Raw genomic sequence first — 17280 nt, 5'->3', positions numbered from 1 at the left:
ATCGGCAACCCATCTCACAACTGCTCCTAATTTAGATCTAAATATCACTGATGAAACATTGTACAACATGCTGTTATCTATTAAAATGATTTCCCTGAAGGAACAGTGGATACTTTTATATTTTCCAGTGAAGCCAACCATATTCCCCCTTAGCACTAACTAGTTACCATATAATCATATACTCAAATGGTAAAAGCAAAATTACTTTCAAAAAAGCAAATGAGTGCCCACCAAACCTTCAGCTGGTGTAAGTTAAAGCACATCCACTGATTTCAGGTCCATTTACACCACTGACCTTGTGGTAACAGTCTTGGTAAACAAATGATCTGAAAAACTGCAAGGTGCTGAGGATCTTCTGCACTCACTGCTTTTAAAAGGAACTGGTTAAATCATACAGTCAAAGAATCATGGAATGGTTTGGGCTGGAYAGGACCTTAAAGAKGACCCAGTTCCAGCCCCCTACCATGGGTAGGGATGCCACTCACTAGGTCAGGTTGCCCCATCCAGCCTGGCCTTGAATACTTCCAGGGATGAGGAATCCACAATCAAAGCTAAGTCCAGACTCAAATACTAATTCAGCAAAATTTTTAAGGATGTGCTTTTACACATACACAGCAGAGGAACAATGAACAGTTTGAGGTTTTCCTCGGGAAGCAGAAAGGCAGAGCACAGCACCCTGTCATCCCTCCCATTTGGTTCAAACAGAGAAATTGCCCGTGGAATGCAGTAATCTTTTTTTCAGCACTTTGCAGAGTTCAAGTCCCCAGAAAGCTGCCTATTGAGTTCAACAAATAAAAACTTCTGTTTTCTTCACGAGTCTATAATTCATTTTCATGGACAGTAAATCAGAAATGGGGGGAAGCATTTTACAGTTTCAAGCTATTTTGCATACTTTARGTGCACATCAGTTTTTCCCATTTCCATCATATTGTTACCACTTAAAACAGAGGAATTAGATAAGCATACGTTCCCTGTATTAACTGCTTTAATTTAAAAGTGATTTCTACCATCTGGAATTACTATTTACTGTTGTTTGGAGGATGGGGGGAAAAAAAGAATCTGAAACTGCAGAAAAGATCATCACCATTTCTTTCAAAGAGTAACCCACGTGAAAGAGGGAGACGCATACGAGGAATGTAATTGATTATCCACTGGTCAAGTTTGATATTTTGGAGGGAATTCTGAAAATAAAAAGTCTCTACGAGTTAGCAGCTGTCAGACTGGAGCCATTCAGTTTTCACCTGCTTGTGTTTGTTGTCTGGCAACCAGTCAAGGGTGCTATTAGCAGAATTAAGCTCCAGAAGAAAAGATTACCCTGTAGGAGGTAAGATAAAGACTGGAAAGTGTGGCTTGTTATCAGTATCACAATAAGGACCAGGTCAGAAAGGATTCAGTGTGGGTTTCCTTTCAAACAGGTAATCTCTGCTGAAATAATAGAGTAATTGTTGCTTTGAAACCTTTCTGTGCTGCAGCACACTGCAGCTCATTTGATACAGATTCTGGATTTAACGGAGRACTCCAACAAACCTGAAATACACACACAGGGAAAGCAAGAAAAGACCAGGGCACCAGTGGAAAAYGTCTTTATCCTGTAATTCCAGGTCAATATAGTGAAACATAAAATATTACTCAGGGCAGTTTTATACCTTGATTTATGTCTCCCCTCCTTCTCAGGCTGCTTTCTATCTGTCTATAAAGTTTTGGTCTATAAATGTGCAGTAATGTAATACAAAATATTGCAAGAGTAATAACATATGCAATTACAGTTCATCTCACAAATCCTGAACACAAGCAATGAATCAAAGCTTTCCAGGGCTGTTCCTTGAAATACAACTTTTTCTAGGTTCTATTCAGAGGCCTGAAAGCAGTCACTGGGACAAGCTGCAAGAGCAAGATGCGCATTGCAGATGAGGGACAGCATTTTATATTTTTCTGGCAAGTTGCCTAAATGTTTGTCTTGAAAAGRAATTGTTGAGTGGGCTTCTCTCTTTTTTTTTTCTTTATAAAGATAGTGCACATTTCTCTCCTCTGGAAATGTGCATTAACCATTTGGAGATGAAGCTGCAGTTTGGTTTCTTATTGTGTGCAGAAAGTGRTAACCAGCAAAATGGTCAATCTTGTAAGTCTCAAAATGCAAAGATGAGCTGGTAAACAATGTCAAAGGACAAGAAAATACAGGAAAGAATTCTCTCTCATCTATATCTATCTATCTATCCATCTATCTATCTACCTACCTACCTACCTGCCCACCTGCCTACTTACCTACATATCKATCTCTTACCTTATGGCAATTTTTAGTTTCCAAGCCTTGGAAAAAAGCTCCCATTTGGTGTAGATGTCATTAGTCTTACACAAAGTCCTTTCTAAGCCATGGCACAAGGAGGAAAGCCTGGTAGAAGCTGGAGCCATTCTGGGTCCTGGATGAGGAGCAGAAAGCAGCAKATTACACAATTATTCCATACACAGGGTTATTCCATACAGAGGCAGTTCCTTGATCCTCACCTCAGTTCTCTGATCCTTCAGTTACCACAGGGTTACCTGGATTTATAGATGAGATAATTTACCCTTAAGAGTTTTGAAGAGTTGCCCAAAGAGCTCTGAGCTTGTGCAGTTTTTATTTAAGAACTYTTGCAAAAGCAAGGAATGTGCAGAAGTTAATTTATGTACCAATGCTTCAATAAAACTTGGGAACTGTAGGTAACTACAAAAGGCTCAACACAGCATCAGTTCCAGCTAGGACTATTATAAGATTGTGAGGAGATGCACTCAGTTCCAAAGCCAAAGGCTCATAACCCAGATAATATCAATCCTTTTGATGAAATGGAATACAAGTCTTAAATTCTTAAAATTATTTGATGATTTCATAACCAGAGAAGCTGCGGCTGCCCCTGGAAGTGTTTCAGGCTGGGTYGGATAGGGCTTGGAGCAATCTGGGATAGTGGAAGGTGTCCCTGCCCTTGGCGGGGGGTGGAATGAGATGAGCTTTAATGTCCCTTCCAACCCAAACCATTCTGGAATTCTATCTTTGTACATTTGTTTGGTTAAAAGTTGTGGAGCTGACAGAAAAAATAAAAAAAATCTGCAAGGCACACATCACAAAATGTCCATTTTCAAATAGTACTTTGTAAAACCTGATTATTCAACACCTAATTTATGGCATGGACACAGTCAAGAAACCACTCCACATAGAAAATCAAAGCCAAASTGCAAAGAAAATAATCTGCAGCTCCTAGAGGTGCATAGCACAGGGATCTCACTGTGGATGGTGCCATTCAATCTCATTCCACAGTTCAGAGGAAGAGGCAGTATTGGTGCTGATAAAGACTGCAGATGACACAAAGCTGGGTGAAGAAAAGAATAACAATAAGGATATGTCAATCCATTAATTTGATCTGGAATATTTGGTGGGTGAAACTCTTTTGTGTATTTACACGTCCTTTAATACAGCCAGATGCAAGGTCATGGCTTGGCAAGGGCACTGCAGGGCTGGTGGGCACTGGGGGCTGCTTCGTTCCTACTTGAGATATATTAACTACAATTTTGCCTTCTGAGCATTTGCCTTCAAGTCACTCCAGTCACTCCAAACCTTTCCCAATGGAAATGTTTGCACTGTCCTAACATTGTCTGTGCTGCCTACAGAAAACTCTAATGGCTATCCAGGGAGGAAAAGGAACCAGCCATGAAGGAAGCTCAGTGTCCCAGCCCTTTAAAGTTGATTACCAAAACAATTCCTTGTTGTATCTTGTAGTTTTCTAACCTACTCCAATTACCCTTCTGCTTCTGTGATACCTTAAAGGCAAAGAAATTACCACACAGACATTAAAAAAAGAAGAGAAAAAWAAAAGATGGAAAGCTGCTCATTCGTAATAAAACTTAGATTCCAAAATGAGCTACACAGAAGCAGCCTCCAGGCTCTCCTGACTCCACTGGAGTCACTGGGGAGCACATGGCCTTGCCTACAGAAGGATCATGGCAGATTTGAGCATATGAGCTGAGGGGGCTGATCCTGCTAACACTTCATACCAGGCAGAGAGCCAGGTGCACAGAGATAATCAAACCAAATCCTAATTAAGTGTCTGAATTCCCAGGGAAATCCATGCATAGTGAGATGCCTAAATATGATTGCAGCTATCAATYCATCTGCTAATCTCTGTAAATACACCACTGATTTCCAGAGCAGATGATGGCAATTGTCATTTCATTCTAATTCATCTGTTTTTCTTGAATGTGAGAGAAGCAAACTCTGAGGATGACTGCACTATTATTAGCTGCATTTTCCTAAAGGAAATTTTATACCTAAATATGAACCTGAGCTTGGACAATACAGGAAGAAAACTAGCACATCACTAGAAAAATTTAGGGAATATATTTCTAAAATATGTACCATGAAGCTTTGCAAAAGAAGAGTAAGATCTTAAGGAGATTTATATAGTTTGAAACATATTTCTATGCTTTTTGCCACATTACCATTGAAGTTAGCTGATAAAAATATTTGGTGAATAAACCAAAATAAAAACATTCTGATGTCACCCAAAAGGTATGTTCAGCTTGTCACAGGAAATAAGAATCCTGYACCTATTAGATCATATCTTTGCTACCCACTCAGAGCAAATGATTGATATAACAGACATGTTGAATCAAGATGTTAGATCATTCTTTTCCTTCTCTACACACTCACTTGAAGCCAATAGATTTTTTTTTTCCCCAGAATATCTGTGATTCCTTAGATTCTTTGAGGCTATTCCCTCAATAATTGGAGGAGCTGGCTGAGCAAAAACTTGCAGCACAGTGCTGGGTCAGAGGGATCCTGTCTGTGCTGCAGCAATCAAACCAGCCCAGCTTGAGAAAGTATAAACACTGGAGTGGGCAGAAGAGCCAAAAGAGGGGCCAGGAGGGAAAACAGGCATGCCCCTGTTATTTCTTTAACAGATTAGGGCCTGATTCAGGTCCCACTGAAGGCACTGACACAATTCCTATCAGGTTCAACAGAAGTGATCTTGAAGAGAATGTTTTCTTGCCAACTATCTGAGTAATAGGCTGGGCAAAGAAAGTAATCCTTCCCCACCTGCACAGCTCTTCAGGGAAGCAGAACCTCTATAAAAGAGCAGCATCTTCAGGAGGTGGGATCCCATTGGCATAAATGTTCCTCCTGTCCCCTGTCACCTTCCTCTTCTTTGCATATCAGGATTACAGCTAGGATTTTCAGTTGTGGGACACATCTTTAAAGAAAGCAGCTGTTCTCTTTTCTATGATTTTTTGCTSTTCATGCCTGGAGATAAATAAGAATAATGCAGAAAAAATGACTAGAAAGTTACTTATCTCRGCAGTTTGGGCTATAACTCAGAGCATGTGGATGTTTTGGGCTCAGGTTGGTAACACAGCTGCTAATTGGACATTTTACACCAAGCTTGTCAAAATTCAGAGGTAAAACTTTATTATTTTATTAAATTACTTGGGACACAGTAATGGAGTTTGAAGTCTTCCAAAATATGGAACTGTTTCCAGTTGCTTGTGTTCCTTTTTATCTTAAGGGAAGAAATGAGATTTTATTGAGTAGAAGTGTAATGAGAATGACACATTTGAGGAAAGAAGTACCCACATCATTAGCACCAGGAAATGTGGTACATTAAGAATGCAGGAAGAAATTTCTTAATAGTGTAAAAGAGAGGGTTTATTAGTTTGGATTATCCCAAAGGCTGTTTGTTTCTCACAAGACTGCAGCAAATTCTTTTCCTCTTTCAACTCCCACAGCAGCATACCTTTGGGAAACACCTACTTCTCCTCCAGTTACTTTCTCCCACCTCTAATACATTCTTACCCTCAGTCCAAGGGGCTTGCTCTTCCTCTAAAGGGCAGAACACTGTAAGGATTTTTTCAGAATAAATCCTATATTTGTTAGGACATAGTATGGATGAAAAGAAAGGAAATAAACAGAAGAGCAGAAACAAAGGCARTGCTGTTTCCTGTGAATATATACTGGCTGCATATTCAGCATTTATTATCAATAACGTTTATTCCTGACAGATTCCTGACATCAATCCATGTMCTGCCCTCCCATTGCACCTTACCTCACCAGGTGTTACACTAACGGCACTCACCTGAATTTATGCATGAATTTATSATTTAAGCTGGATTTGTATGGATGAAGAAATGGATGGATACATGAATTGTGGGCAAAGCTGTGAAAATACACTGTAATTTTCAAAAACTGGATGTTGAAGATACTTTTTTTAAGTCAGAAAAACAACATTTGATWCACAGATGATACATAGAGTCAGGCTCTAACTAAAAATACTTTTTTCCAAGGATGCTACTTGTTTTCTTCCACTGTCAGTGGGAAAATCCCAGATCTACAGACTCTGGGCAAGYCTTATAACCAGATTATTCTGAGAAAACAAAAACAATATATGCAATACAGCTGTTTAGCAGTTCCCCAGGGCTTACTGGTGCTCACTGCCAGCTCTCAGCTTTTTTGTTTTGAGCAGGGAGGGCCAAATTCTTTAGAATATCTTATACAGTATGTAGGTCTCTGCCCTCCATGCTGTCACCCTGGATGSCTCTGAGAAGTCTCCTGCTGCCACATTCTTGTTCTCAGGAAGATCTGCTAACATTTTTGGCTCCTTTTGATCTCTGGACCCTTCTCCTGACACTTTTCACAGCCTCCTGAAAATGGGATTCTTGCAGTCAATAATTTGCTTATTGTCTCTCTAGTGTAAACTCAAATGTTTTTCATCTTGGAAACKATTTCCTCATGTATATTTTTTCACATTTCCTATTGGATTCAAGTTATCTGAGACTTCATGATTATTCTACCACCTGAAATGAGCACTGGCACCTGCCCACTGCTCAAGAACTATCACAGTTCTCAGATTTATATCTGATAACYCATTTTCTTTATACTGTTTGATCAGTTTAAGTATATGGAGATGCTACAGCTGAGAGTGGATTTTACATGTGAAGCCACACTTCAGGATGTGACAGAGGACAGGGTCTGGAAGGGTCCCTTCCTTCAGACACTGGTGCAGGACAGAAGCCTAAAMAAACCATCAAGCACAGTAAGAAAATACTTCTCAGCATATTATATTCCCCACCCCCCAGCACCACCACCCCTCCAATCGGTTAAAATAGCACAGTTTTCTGCACCACAAAAGACTGTAATTTGTGAGGAATTCTAAGCACTTGGAAAGCACAAGGGGACACTGAGAGTGGGGAGGTCCTACCCCATAGACACTCCATCCCTTTTAAATCATGGGAATACAGCTGYCTCCCTCCACATGAAATGTAGCCTTAAGAGATGAATTCTGTTCTCAGCCTGAATAATTTTTTTTAAAAAAAGATGTTTCCAAAAGTACACAGCTCTCCTTTAGAGCAGAATACTTCTTTCAAAACAATGAAGCCTTGTATAGGTTGCACACAAAGGAGGAACATGGAAGATAATTTTACTCTTGCTCGACAAGAAAATCTGATTATGTACCAGTGTTCAGATTTTTGGGACAGGGAATGTCTCAGCTTTGGSGACATTAGACCCCAAGTGGCACCTACTGCCACCTCTGTGACATCAAAGGAAGACTAAAGAAAGAAGTTGGGTTGAATCTCCAGTTTAAGAGCACAAGGACRTCTGGATATTCAGGCATTGTCGTCACCAACTCCTTGCAGGAGAACCAGCTGGCACATTCCTCCACAGTTTTCTGATGGYTTCCAGTTGTTTCACACCATTTTACCAGTTTAACTGGTTTCAAAACAAGAAAAACCAGATTTATTCAAGACAAAATTCTGGTTCAGAAAATCAGAAGACAGACACTGGGTTATTTTCTGCTCCTTTGACTGTGGTGACACTGGGCACAGAGARCCCTCTGTGGTTTCACATGGATTTTCTGTGCCTTTTGCTAATTTTGTCAGATCCCTCCTTCATCCTGAGTGTTCCACGTAAGTTCTTTCCCCGACTCCTGCTCTTTTCTTCCCATGCTGGCCTGCCAATGGCCATAGCTGTGTCACATCACCCACACTGCTGCTCCAGCAGGGAGCCATGGCTGCAGCTGAGTGGTGGGTGGGCAGTGAGGAACTGGGAGCCTTTTTGGTAGCTGAAAGCTAAATGCCAGAAATGAAAGAGAGCTGAAAGAAAGAACCAGGAGTAAAAATCTGCACATAGACTTTATAGAAGTGGTACATAGCAGAACTGCATCTTCCTGTTTCCACCATTCACTCTTCTTGCTGGCCTATGTCTACCTCTGAGATTTTTATTTCTTTGCAGAAAGACTGAAAAATAGAAACCCCCAGCTCAAAGATTCTYAAAAAATTAGGCCATGATTAGAAGAGCAAAAAAACCAAAATAATTGATGATATCTGCTATTATTCATTGGACTTCTTCCTTGGAAGGAAAGAAAAATGGTCTGGTTACCTCAGATACAGGTGAAATCAGTGCATCACAGGGCATTTGAGAGGTCACGAGCTGTGCAGGTCAGGTGGGACCAGGTCAGTGTCTCAGGCAGCACCTCTGAAGAGATGACCCAAAATGGGATTAATGGCAGCAGTTGACAGAAATATATCTTRCACATGACAAATAGAATTGAGGTACTTAACATTTTGGATCATTAAAATCAGAGAGTACTTTTCAGGGGGAAAAGAATATTTTTAGTTTCAGCCAAATTTCAACAGATTCAGGCTATGCTGTCCTGGGAGCAGGGAGGCAGGTGGGACCTGCACTGCTCTGGAAGCTTCACCTTCAATTGTTTGAGGCCCATGGAAAAACACTGCTGCCAGAAGAGCTCCCAAGGAGCTCTACATTCCACATCCAAATCCAAACCCGGGGATAACATGAGGTGAGACTTGCAGGCTGTGCAGCATTGTGCTGTGATCACAGAATCACAGAATCACAGAATCACAGAATGGTTGGGGTTGGAAAGGACCTAAAGGATCATCCAGTCCCAATCCCACTGGCACGGGCAGGGACACCTTCCACAAGACCAATTGATCCTTGGCCTTTTGGAAAGCAGGAAGTCAGATTTTTTGGGTTTACTTTATCCTTGGCTTTTTGGAAAACAGTAGACAACCTTCTGAGGCCAGCYCTGCTGGAAGGAAAGAATCCATCACATCACAGTATTCCTTATGTGCTCCCTGGCACTCCCCTGACCCCGGATGCGATTCGCTCAGCCAGCAGGAATGTTTTTCCTACACCTGACCAAAGAAAAAAGATTATTTTCTTACAGATTTGTGAGTTGATTCAACTTTTACCATGCAGTCAGGCAAGTAAGGGAGCAGCTGCAAAGGAGGAAATCGATCCACATCATTGGGAAGAAAGGCAAGGAAGAGGAGTGAGAATGCCCCTGTCACCTGAAATGAGGTGTTGGACTATTTGGGTTTTATCAGGCAGATCCCTGTGGTCCCTCTAAAGTGAGAGAATGTGGCCCAGTTGCTGACCTGAAGAAGCATCAAGAGGAACCTCTCTCCCTCAGAGAACAGAGTAAGCCTGGTACAGCAATATTCCTGACTGAAGATTGTACTTAAATGCTTTCCCAAATAAGGACAGAATTAAAGCATCTGCATTAGTCGAGGTAAATACAGGCCATGGCATCTGTGCCTTGATTCATTCTTGCCAAAAGGTCACTTTAGCTGGACCCAGAGGGAGGGCTGCTTTATACATCTCACTCCAAACAAAAATCTTACTTTTCCCTTGAATACTTGTTTTTTTGCTCTTCTGACCAGGCACACCTGTTTTCTCTACTAACTCAAATCCTTGCAGCCACGTGTGCCCAGGGGATGGGGGGGGAGTGTAATAAATAGCAGAAGCAAATCATTTACCCAGTAAAGAGCATTCCATGCTTTCTGTATGCAAATTCTGCATAAAAATTCTACATATATGGTGCAGAACTGATCTGAACTGAACTCTAAAAATGTTTAATGCAAACACAGCTGTTATCAAGTGTTGTTCTTTCCAAGAGTCCATTCAGTTTGATGGTTATCACTATGCCAACAGCATTCCCAGCACAAATCTCTCTGAGACTTCAACAACTGCTTTACACACAAGAAAAGTTCATTTCGCCCTGAACTTGATTCTCTAAATCCCTCCTAAATGTGTTATTCTCCTTTCTAATGGTACTGAGTGACCTCAAATCAAGTCTAGCAGATACTGGCATTTAACTAATCTTGCTTTTTAGAAATAATTTTAATTTAAGGACATATTTTATAACATCCTTATTAAGCAAAATATTGTATGGCCTTTAAGTAAATAGTCAAATCTCACTGGTGTCAGAAAAAGTATATTGTTTAAACCACAACACCCAGCAAAATTCACTGAATTTTTTTTGTATTGTAGTAATACTTTTTTTAAATATCAGGGTTTGAGAGCTGTGGAGAATCAGAGAATTCTGAAAAATATAAATCTACTATTCCAGTTGACTGGTTAGTTTGCTATGCAGGAAAGGGGTGTTTTTAATCCTACTACAGAAGAGGTTTTTTTTTTTTTAAGAATGAAAAGTCTTTTAATTTATAATTGTGCAAAATAAAGAAGACAGCACTTCACTCCCTTCAGGGTCTGATCATCAGATCTAGCTGTGCATTGTGTTCTTGAGAAAACACCTAAAATAACTCAGCAGCTGRAGTTTCAAATGCCACAGGAATGGGAAGGTCAGCTCCCCAGCTGAGGACTATTTAACTCAAATCAGGACCTGGACCGTTGATTGTAGGATATGGTTTAATATAAAATGCATGTATATGACTTAAAAAATCAGAGCTGGAACATTCTTATTCATTTTACAAGGGAGATGGGAGCTTATTGCTCCTTTGCCTCCCTGTTCTTGTGCCCTCATCGAATCAATTCCCACTGGGGAAGCAGGGATGGAAGCTTTGTCTGGGCTGCCGCTCTTCATCCCTTTCAGATGGGTGGATCTTTCAGGATCATCCTTCCCAGCACACCACCCAGCACTGCAGAGCTAATGAGGTGGAGCAGGTCATCTGCACACAAACAAAGAATGGGGACAGACCTCTTTCCACTCAGAGGCAAACACAAGCACATGCTGCAAAGTTCATTAGTTAATTAGAGCATTAGTAGCATCTTTAATAACAAGTTACAAGAACACATTACAATTGTTGTTACAAACCCCAATCTTATAGTTCAAACTCCATTTTTAGAGTGAAGTAAACACTCCCCACACTTCAAACCACTCCAGACAGCCTCTTGCTCCAGCTCGTCCTCTCCYCCTCATTAGCTCACCAAGCAGCAGCACTGAGGGAAGTGGGGGGTCACTGATGTGTTGTAATTAGTGATAGTCTGTCACTGGGAAAAGCAGAGTCTCTAATTAACGTAGGGCAACTCCTTTCCTCCCTCAATGCTTCCTCTGCTCAAGGAAAAGGTGGAGTTACAGATGGGAAAGCCCAATAAAAAGCCTGATGGATGTTTGCATCTCTGTGACTGGCAGTAATTTGAACAGGTTTGGCTTCTTTTGGGCATAAGTAGAGCTTCGAGAAAAGCAGGAAACAAAKGAATATTGGCCTGTCCACCAGAAACCAGGTTATGGACCCCTGACTCTTCACAGTGAACAGTGAGTGATACAACCAGACAGGCACAGCTGAGGGGTCCTGGTGTGACCTGGCAGTTCTATGATGCCCCTGCATCAGCATCACATGAGGAATGGCTGTGCAAGGCCCACCCTCAAGGTCTTTCAGGTTTGTGTGATTGCTTTTAGGATTCTTGAGTAGCTGGCATCAGGAACAAGGRTGTGCTGCAGGTTCTGACTGTGATTTCCTAAGCTTATTTGAAACCCTTTGCCAGGGGATGGTACAAAGGGAATACAAAATGTGAAAAGCAAGCAGCTGGCCATGGAATTTCTGAGAATATTCCCAGAGCTGAGCTCAAGTCTGCTTTGCAGTGAGTTTCCCATTGGCAACACAGATGGATAGAGGGTCATCAACTTATGCCACTACAATGGATGCCCAGATTTTGCTCCTTCAAAAGAGACATGAGTTTGCCATTATGAAGTACAAAGTAATAGCTCAGGTAGAAGAGAAAGTCTGCAGCTGAGAGAAATATCTTCCCTCAATTGATAGTCCCAAATCACTCCACAGGGACTCCCATATTGTCCCAGAGGAATCACATAAAAAGCATACACAAGGAAACAAAAGTTGATGACCCTCTATCCATCTATGTTGCCAACATGGAGGTTTTGCAAGCAGGATGGGAGACTTGGAAAGCAGTGAGGCTTCATGGGGAAATGGACAGACACAAATCTCTGAGATGCCGTGGCAAAAAAAAAAATAGTTATTTGATCATAAGATACCTATGAAATAAAAACAGAAATGTAACACTGMCTCTGTACACATCTATTAGATATCTGTTAGAGCAGCAGCTTTGTTTTGATGCTTATGCTTTGAAAGAGTTGGGAATATTCCTCAAGTATTCAAAGAAAGGCTACAAAAAATATTCAGATATTGAAAAGGAAAGCTTTGAGTRAGAGCCTTAGGGAGTTYAGTCTGTTGAGCTTAATACATGGAKAAGTGGCCTGAGAACCAGGAACTTCTGGGTCTAAGTAAAACAGAATGCTGTGGCTAGATGGAGACAGGTGAATTAAACTCTAAAATAAAGTCCTTTCCCTGTAATAACCATACTAAATATTGGAACATGTTAGTACAGAGTTTGGCTGACTTTGCTCTTCTTAGCCTTTAAGCATGACCAGATACTGTTCTAATTCAGCACTTTAATTCAGCTTCCAAAAAATTTTCCATGGCCTACAGAAACAGGAGTCGGAAATTTATGATCAGTGGGGTGGTCCCTCCTGTTCAGAGAGTACATGTTCAGGTAGCAGGTACTTCTTTAAGAAAATAAACAAAGACCTGYTTTAAAAGACAGAGTGTAAACTGATCTGACTGATGTGGTCTGATGCAACAGACTTAGCTTTATTGGATTAACTGGCAAACTTTATCAGCTTCCCAAGAGTCCCAGAAAACATTTGAGTGCCCACCCTTTCAACACCGTTGCTTAAAGAGGACTGAACAKAAGCAACAGCAAAAAAGGTGGATCCAGAGAGCAGAGCTGTTAACCTTTGTGGATAATAGTTAAAATACTTCATCTATGGATTTATATTCACTGCTATGAAGTCAGTATGAATCAATTTGCAAAACCCTGCTGCTCYTATGTAAAACAATCATAGAATCATATAATCCCAGAATGGTTTGGGTCARRAGGGTCTTTAAAAACCATCTAGTTCCAACCCCCTGCCATGTGCAGGGACWCCTCCCAGCCCCTTGAGTTAACCARCAAAGAGCAAAAGTAAAATGTAAATAAAACTTGCCCGTGCTATTATAGCAAATCATTTGCATCACTTTCAACCTGTGATTAATAGACAATTTTTAAGGAGTCAGCCACATAAATCTAAAATATCGTATTTGCCATGGTCTTAAGCTYACTGTGCAAGAGACTACACCTCTTTTGGGAGACTTGTCACAGTGTGTGAGCTGAAATGTTTGGASACCTCTTGCTTCAATTTTCAGAAACCAACAAATACATTTGAACACCTTAATTTTTAACATAATTCTTGTGATTTTTTTTAAGAAACAGACAGTAAAAAGCTTCAAATTTTCCTGAAAACTACACTCCTCTGAAGAAGCTTAAAATCAAAAATTTTAAAAATTTGGGGGGGTGAAGTTATGGGGTTTTTTATCTGTTTTTCCTGAGACCTGTGAGTAAATCAGAAAAGTTTCACATGGTATTTGACAAGCAAATTCTTTAAGAACGACCCCAAAAAGCAAGGTGCAAAACCTCTATAACAAGTGTCTCTCCTTAGGGCTGGTCCATCTGCCTCTGAGCTATTCTCCAGAGAGGCAGGTTTGAAGATTCCTGCATGCACAACACCCCATGTGGGCTCCCGGCCTGCAGTACAGCTCCCAAAAGTAGATTTTGATGGGTCAAAGCTATTTTATTGAATTAGCCCTTTATTGTTTACATTAAATCCAAGTGAGCTCAGAAATACTGACTTATCCTTCTGAAAGGCTGGATTATACCGCGTGGCTCGGATGCAAAAAAAGATTAGGGTTTTTATACTAATTACTTCCAGCATGAGGAGTGCAYGGACAAGAAGAGCTGACTTTGGAGACACTCTGCTGGGCAGTTCAGAAATACTTGTCAGATTTTTTTCTTGGATTTGTCGTATTTTTTGCCATGAGTAAAATGACTGCTGCTCCATAATGTAATTTGGAGTGCCACTGTCATTAAACCCTGCATAGGAGAATTGCCATGTGTGGGACAGAGGAAAGTAACAGCCCTTTTCTGCTTGTTCCTGGTTGTTTTATCCACTCTCCCACCRTCACTGGTGTTGTGAAGTTCAGTGTGGCATCACTTCCTCCCACCCTACATCTTTTGTAGCATCGCTTCCCCTCACACTACATCACCCTTGGAGAAAGTAAAAGACTAGAAAAAGATTATCTCATTATTACTGAGTTTTCMTTCATTTATACTTAATCAGATAAGTAATCCCACAGGAAGCAAAGTTTCCCAGACAACAAAACCTGAGGTGCTTTCAACAGTTTGAAAAATCTGAGTGGGATACAGATGTGAGTATTTTGGAAAACTGACATGTCAGATCAGTGTCATTGCTGTACATCACCAATGCTGCAGTCAGACGAGGACAGACACTCTCACATGTGTGTCCTTCCCTAAACAAACCCTCATCTTTCTCATTATCAAACAGGCACCTGCYTATGCAGAACAAACTCAGCTCTGGGCAGCTTTCATGGACAACAGTGGAAACTGATCACAGGGAAATCAGAATTTTTGGAGAATTCCATAATTTCWATGGGCAAAACAGATGGCCCAGAAGTGACCACAGCTTTCATTGAATGACTTTGCACACAGTTACCTCAGATCTTCTCACTACACCAATTACTTCTTGGGGCCTGGGGTCTGTTGGCATTTGTTTGAGTGATGATACCCTGTGTAGTTTGGGAAACAGAACAAGCAGGAGGCTTAAAATGAGCCTAAAGATTTGTGAGCTGCTGATCCTACAGAAAGGGCACCCTGTGTTGTTTTTACATCCAATACAACAWGTATTTTTATGGTTGTTCTTACATATTGAGCAAAATGTTTGTGTCCAAACTCTAAGTTACAGAAAGGAAATGCACAGACTTTTCCACTCACACAGCTGTGATGGGGAAGGTAAAGCTCACAAAAGGGTCTTGTTTTAAATCTTGCATTCAATAAACTGCTAGAAGAACAAAATGAAAACAAGCTATTGTGTTAATCTCCAGATTAGCCCTCATAGTCTGTCAATTTAATACTGATTAGTAAACAATGTCCATAATTAAGCTGTTGTTGGAGACACAAATGCCCCACGAGCCCGAACTAATGCGTAGTATTCAATCCTTTTACAAAGGATGGCAGATACAATTCCAGGAATGTTAATGCTGTCAAGTATCCATGATGTACATAACAAAAGAGAAGGCAGAGAGTTGAGGTAATTAAGCTCACACTAGACCTTCTCTCCAACCTGTACGTGTTTATTGACTAAAAGTTATTAGGTGCAGTAAATAAAATGCCACTGAGTCGTGGGACCAAAAATGGGATGAAGTTTATGGGGCCGTCAAACCCTGGATTCCCCCTGGCATCAAAGCACACACATCCCCCTTGCTAAGGCCAGTGACATTAATGTGCATGACAGGGGTCCATGGGGCCGTGGTCCCCTAATTGTTTAGGAGACCTTTTAGTCTGGTTGCAGACTGCATGTCTTGGTATTTGTGGAGCTAATTGCACTAAAATCCGCCAGCACAGTGTTTGCAGTGATGGGTTAACTCATTTATCCTCAGGATAATACTCAGCTCTTTGTCAACCTGGTCTCCCGCATTCACTCCTGACTGTCAGCCCAGATGCAGGAGGAGGAAGMAGACTTCCAGCAGTGCTGCCCATGGAAACGCCCTGGCTGCACATGTGCAAGAGCAGAAACATTTAAACAGRAAACAAAACCAAAAAAAWTGAGTGTTTCCACCATTGGTAACCCGTTCTTCCTTTCTCATGTGGATCACAAAGCCCTGACTGGAGTTTAGATCCTGACAAATTCCAACAGTTGGGACCAGCAGAGATGCTTGGCTGARCTCCCCTCACTTTATTCTTCTATGCTGAATCTCGTGGATCTTGAGTTGGGAGAAGATGATCTTTAATGTCCCTTCCATTTCAAACCATTCCATTAATCTGTGATTTAGTTTTGAATTAGACCACTGCAGCAGCAGCCACCCTGATAGAGTAATGCTCTGGGTCCCTGTAACATTCTTTTTTTCCCCTTATGAAAAGAATCAATGTGGAAATAATTATAAGCCATTTTTAATTTTGATCTCAGTATTTTTACATGGGGACAAGGTGTCAGTCTGTTTTTCCCACAGTTTCAGTGACAACTGAATGCAGAAAAATATTTTTTCTAATATGGACTCTATATTTACAAACTCCAGAGTGAAAGTAATGTCCAAAGGATATATTTCCTTTGGACACTTTTCCAGAATCCTTGATTTATGGTATTTTCTCAGACTTCTTGCCCCATGTTTATAAACATGTAATAACTAACAAAATCATAATTATACCAATACAGAAGCACTTTCTGTCTAGGGATCTCAAATGTCTTGGCTCACAGAGTGTCACTGAACAAGTTTCCTATGGGATGAAATTTATTGATAGCCCCATTGTAGAGTTTGGACATCTGCAAATTAAATTGTTTTGCCAAAGGTCAGAAAGAGCATAAATTAGTGGTAAAACTAGGAAAAATACTCAACAATATCTTCCCCACTCTCCATCCCAGGCTGCCCATGGAAAGGCAGAACAGCATTCAGTGGCTTCCTGTTTGGACATGTGGATTTGATTAAGGCAGGCCACAAGTTCCCAGAATTTCTGGCCAGGTGGTGACTTAGCTTTTGGGTGTTACAGAAACACAGCACCTCTGCCCTGCCCTCCTGCCACCCTGCAAACCCCCCTGCACGCAAGAGCAGCCCTGCCCCATCCACAGCTTCAGGCACGGAATAGAGAGGGAAGGAGATGGGAGTGGGAACGTGCAAGCAGAGGTTAAGGGTAGCACTAGACCACAGCACACCAATTTATTTTGGCTTAAACTGCTATGGAATCACAGGCTTAGTGGAAAATGCTCCTTCTAGAAAYAGAGCCAGTATTCCCATCCCTTGAATAGACTCATAACTGAGACAGTATTATCCCATGTTTTAAACTCCTCTCCAACACCCAAAAGACTCTTTTTCTTATAAAGGAGTAAGATTTGCTCTGTCTTTGCAAAAGCTACAGGGAAAAAAAAAAAAAAAAAA

Source organism: Malurus melanocephalus, unplaced genomic scaffold (genome assembly GCF_030028575.1).
Source record: "Malurus melanocephalus ecotype Western Australia unplaced genomic scaffold, MMel_1.1 scaffold_484, whole genome shotgun sequence".
In the NCBI taxonomy this organism is placed as follows: Eukaryota; Metazoa; Chordata; class Aves; order Passeriformes; family Maluridae; genus Malurus; species Malurus melanocephalus.
This window is presented reverse-complemented; position numbering follows the sequence as displayed.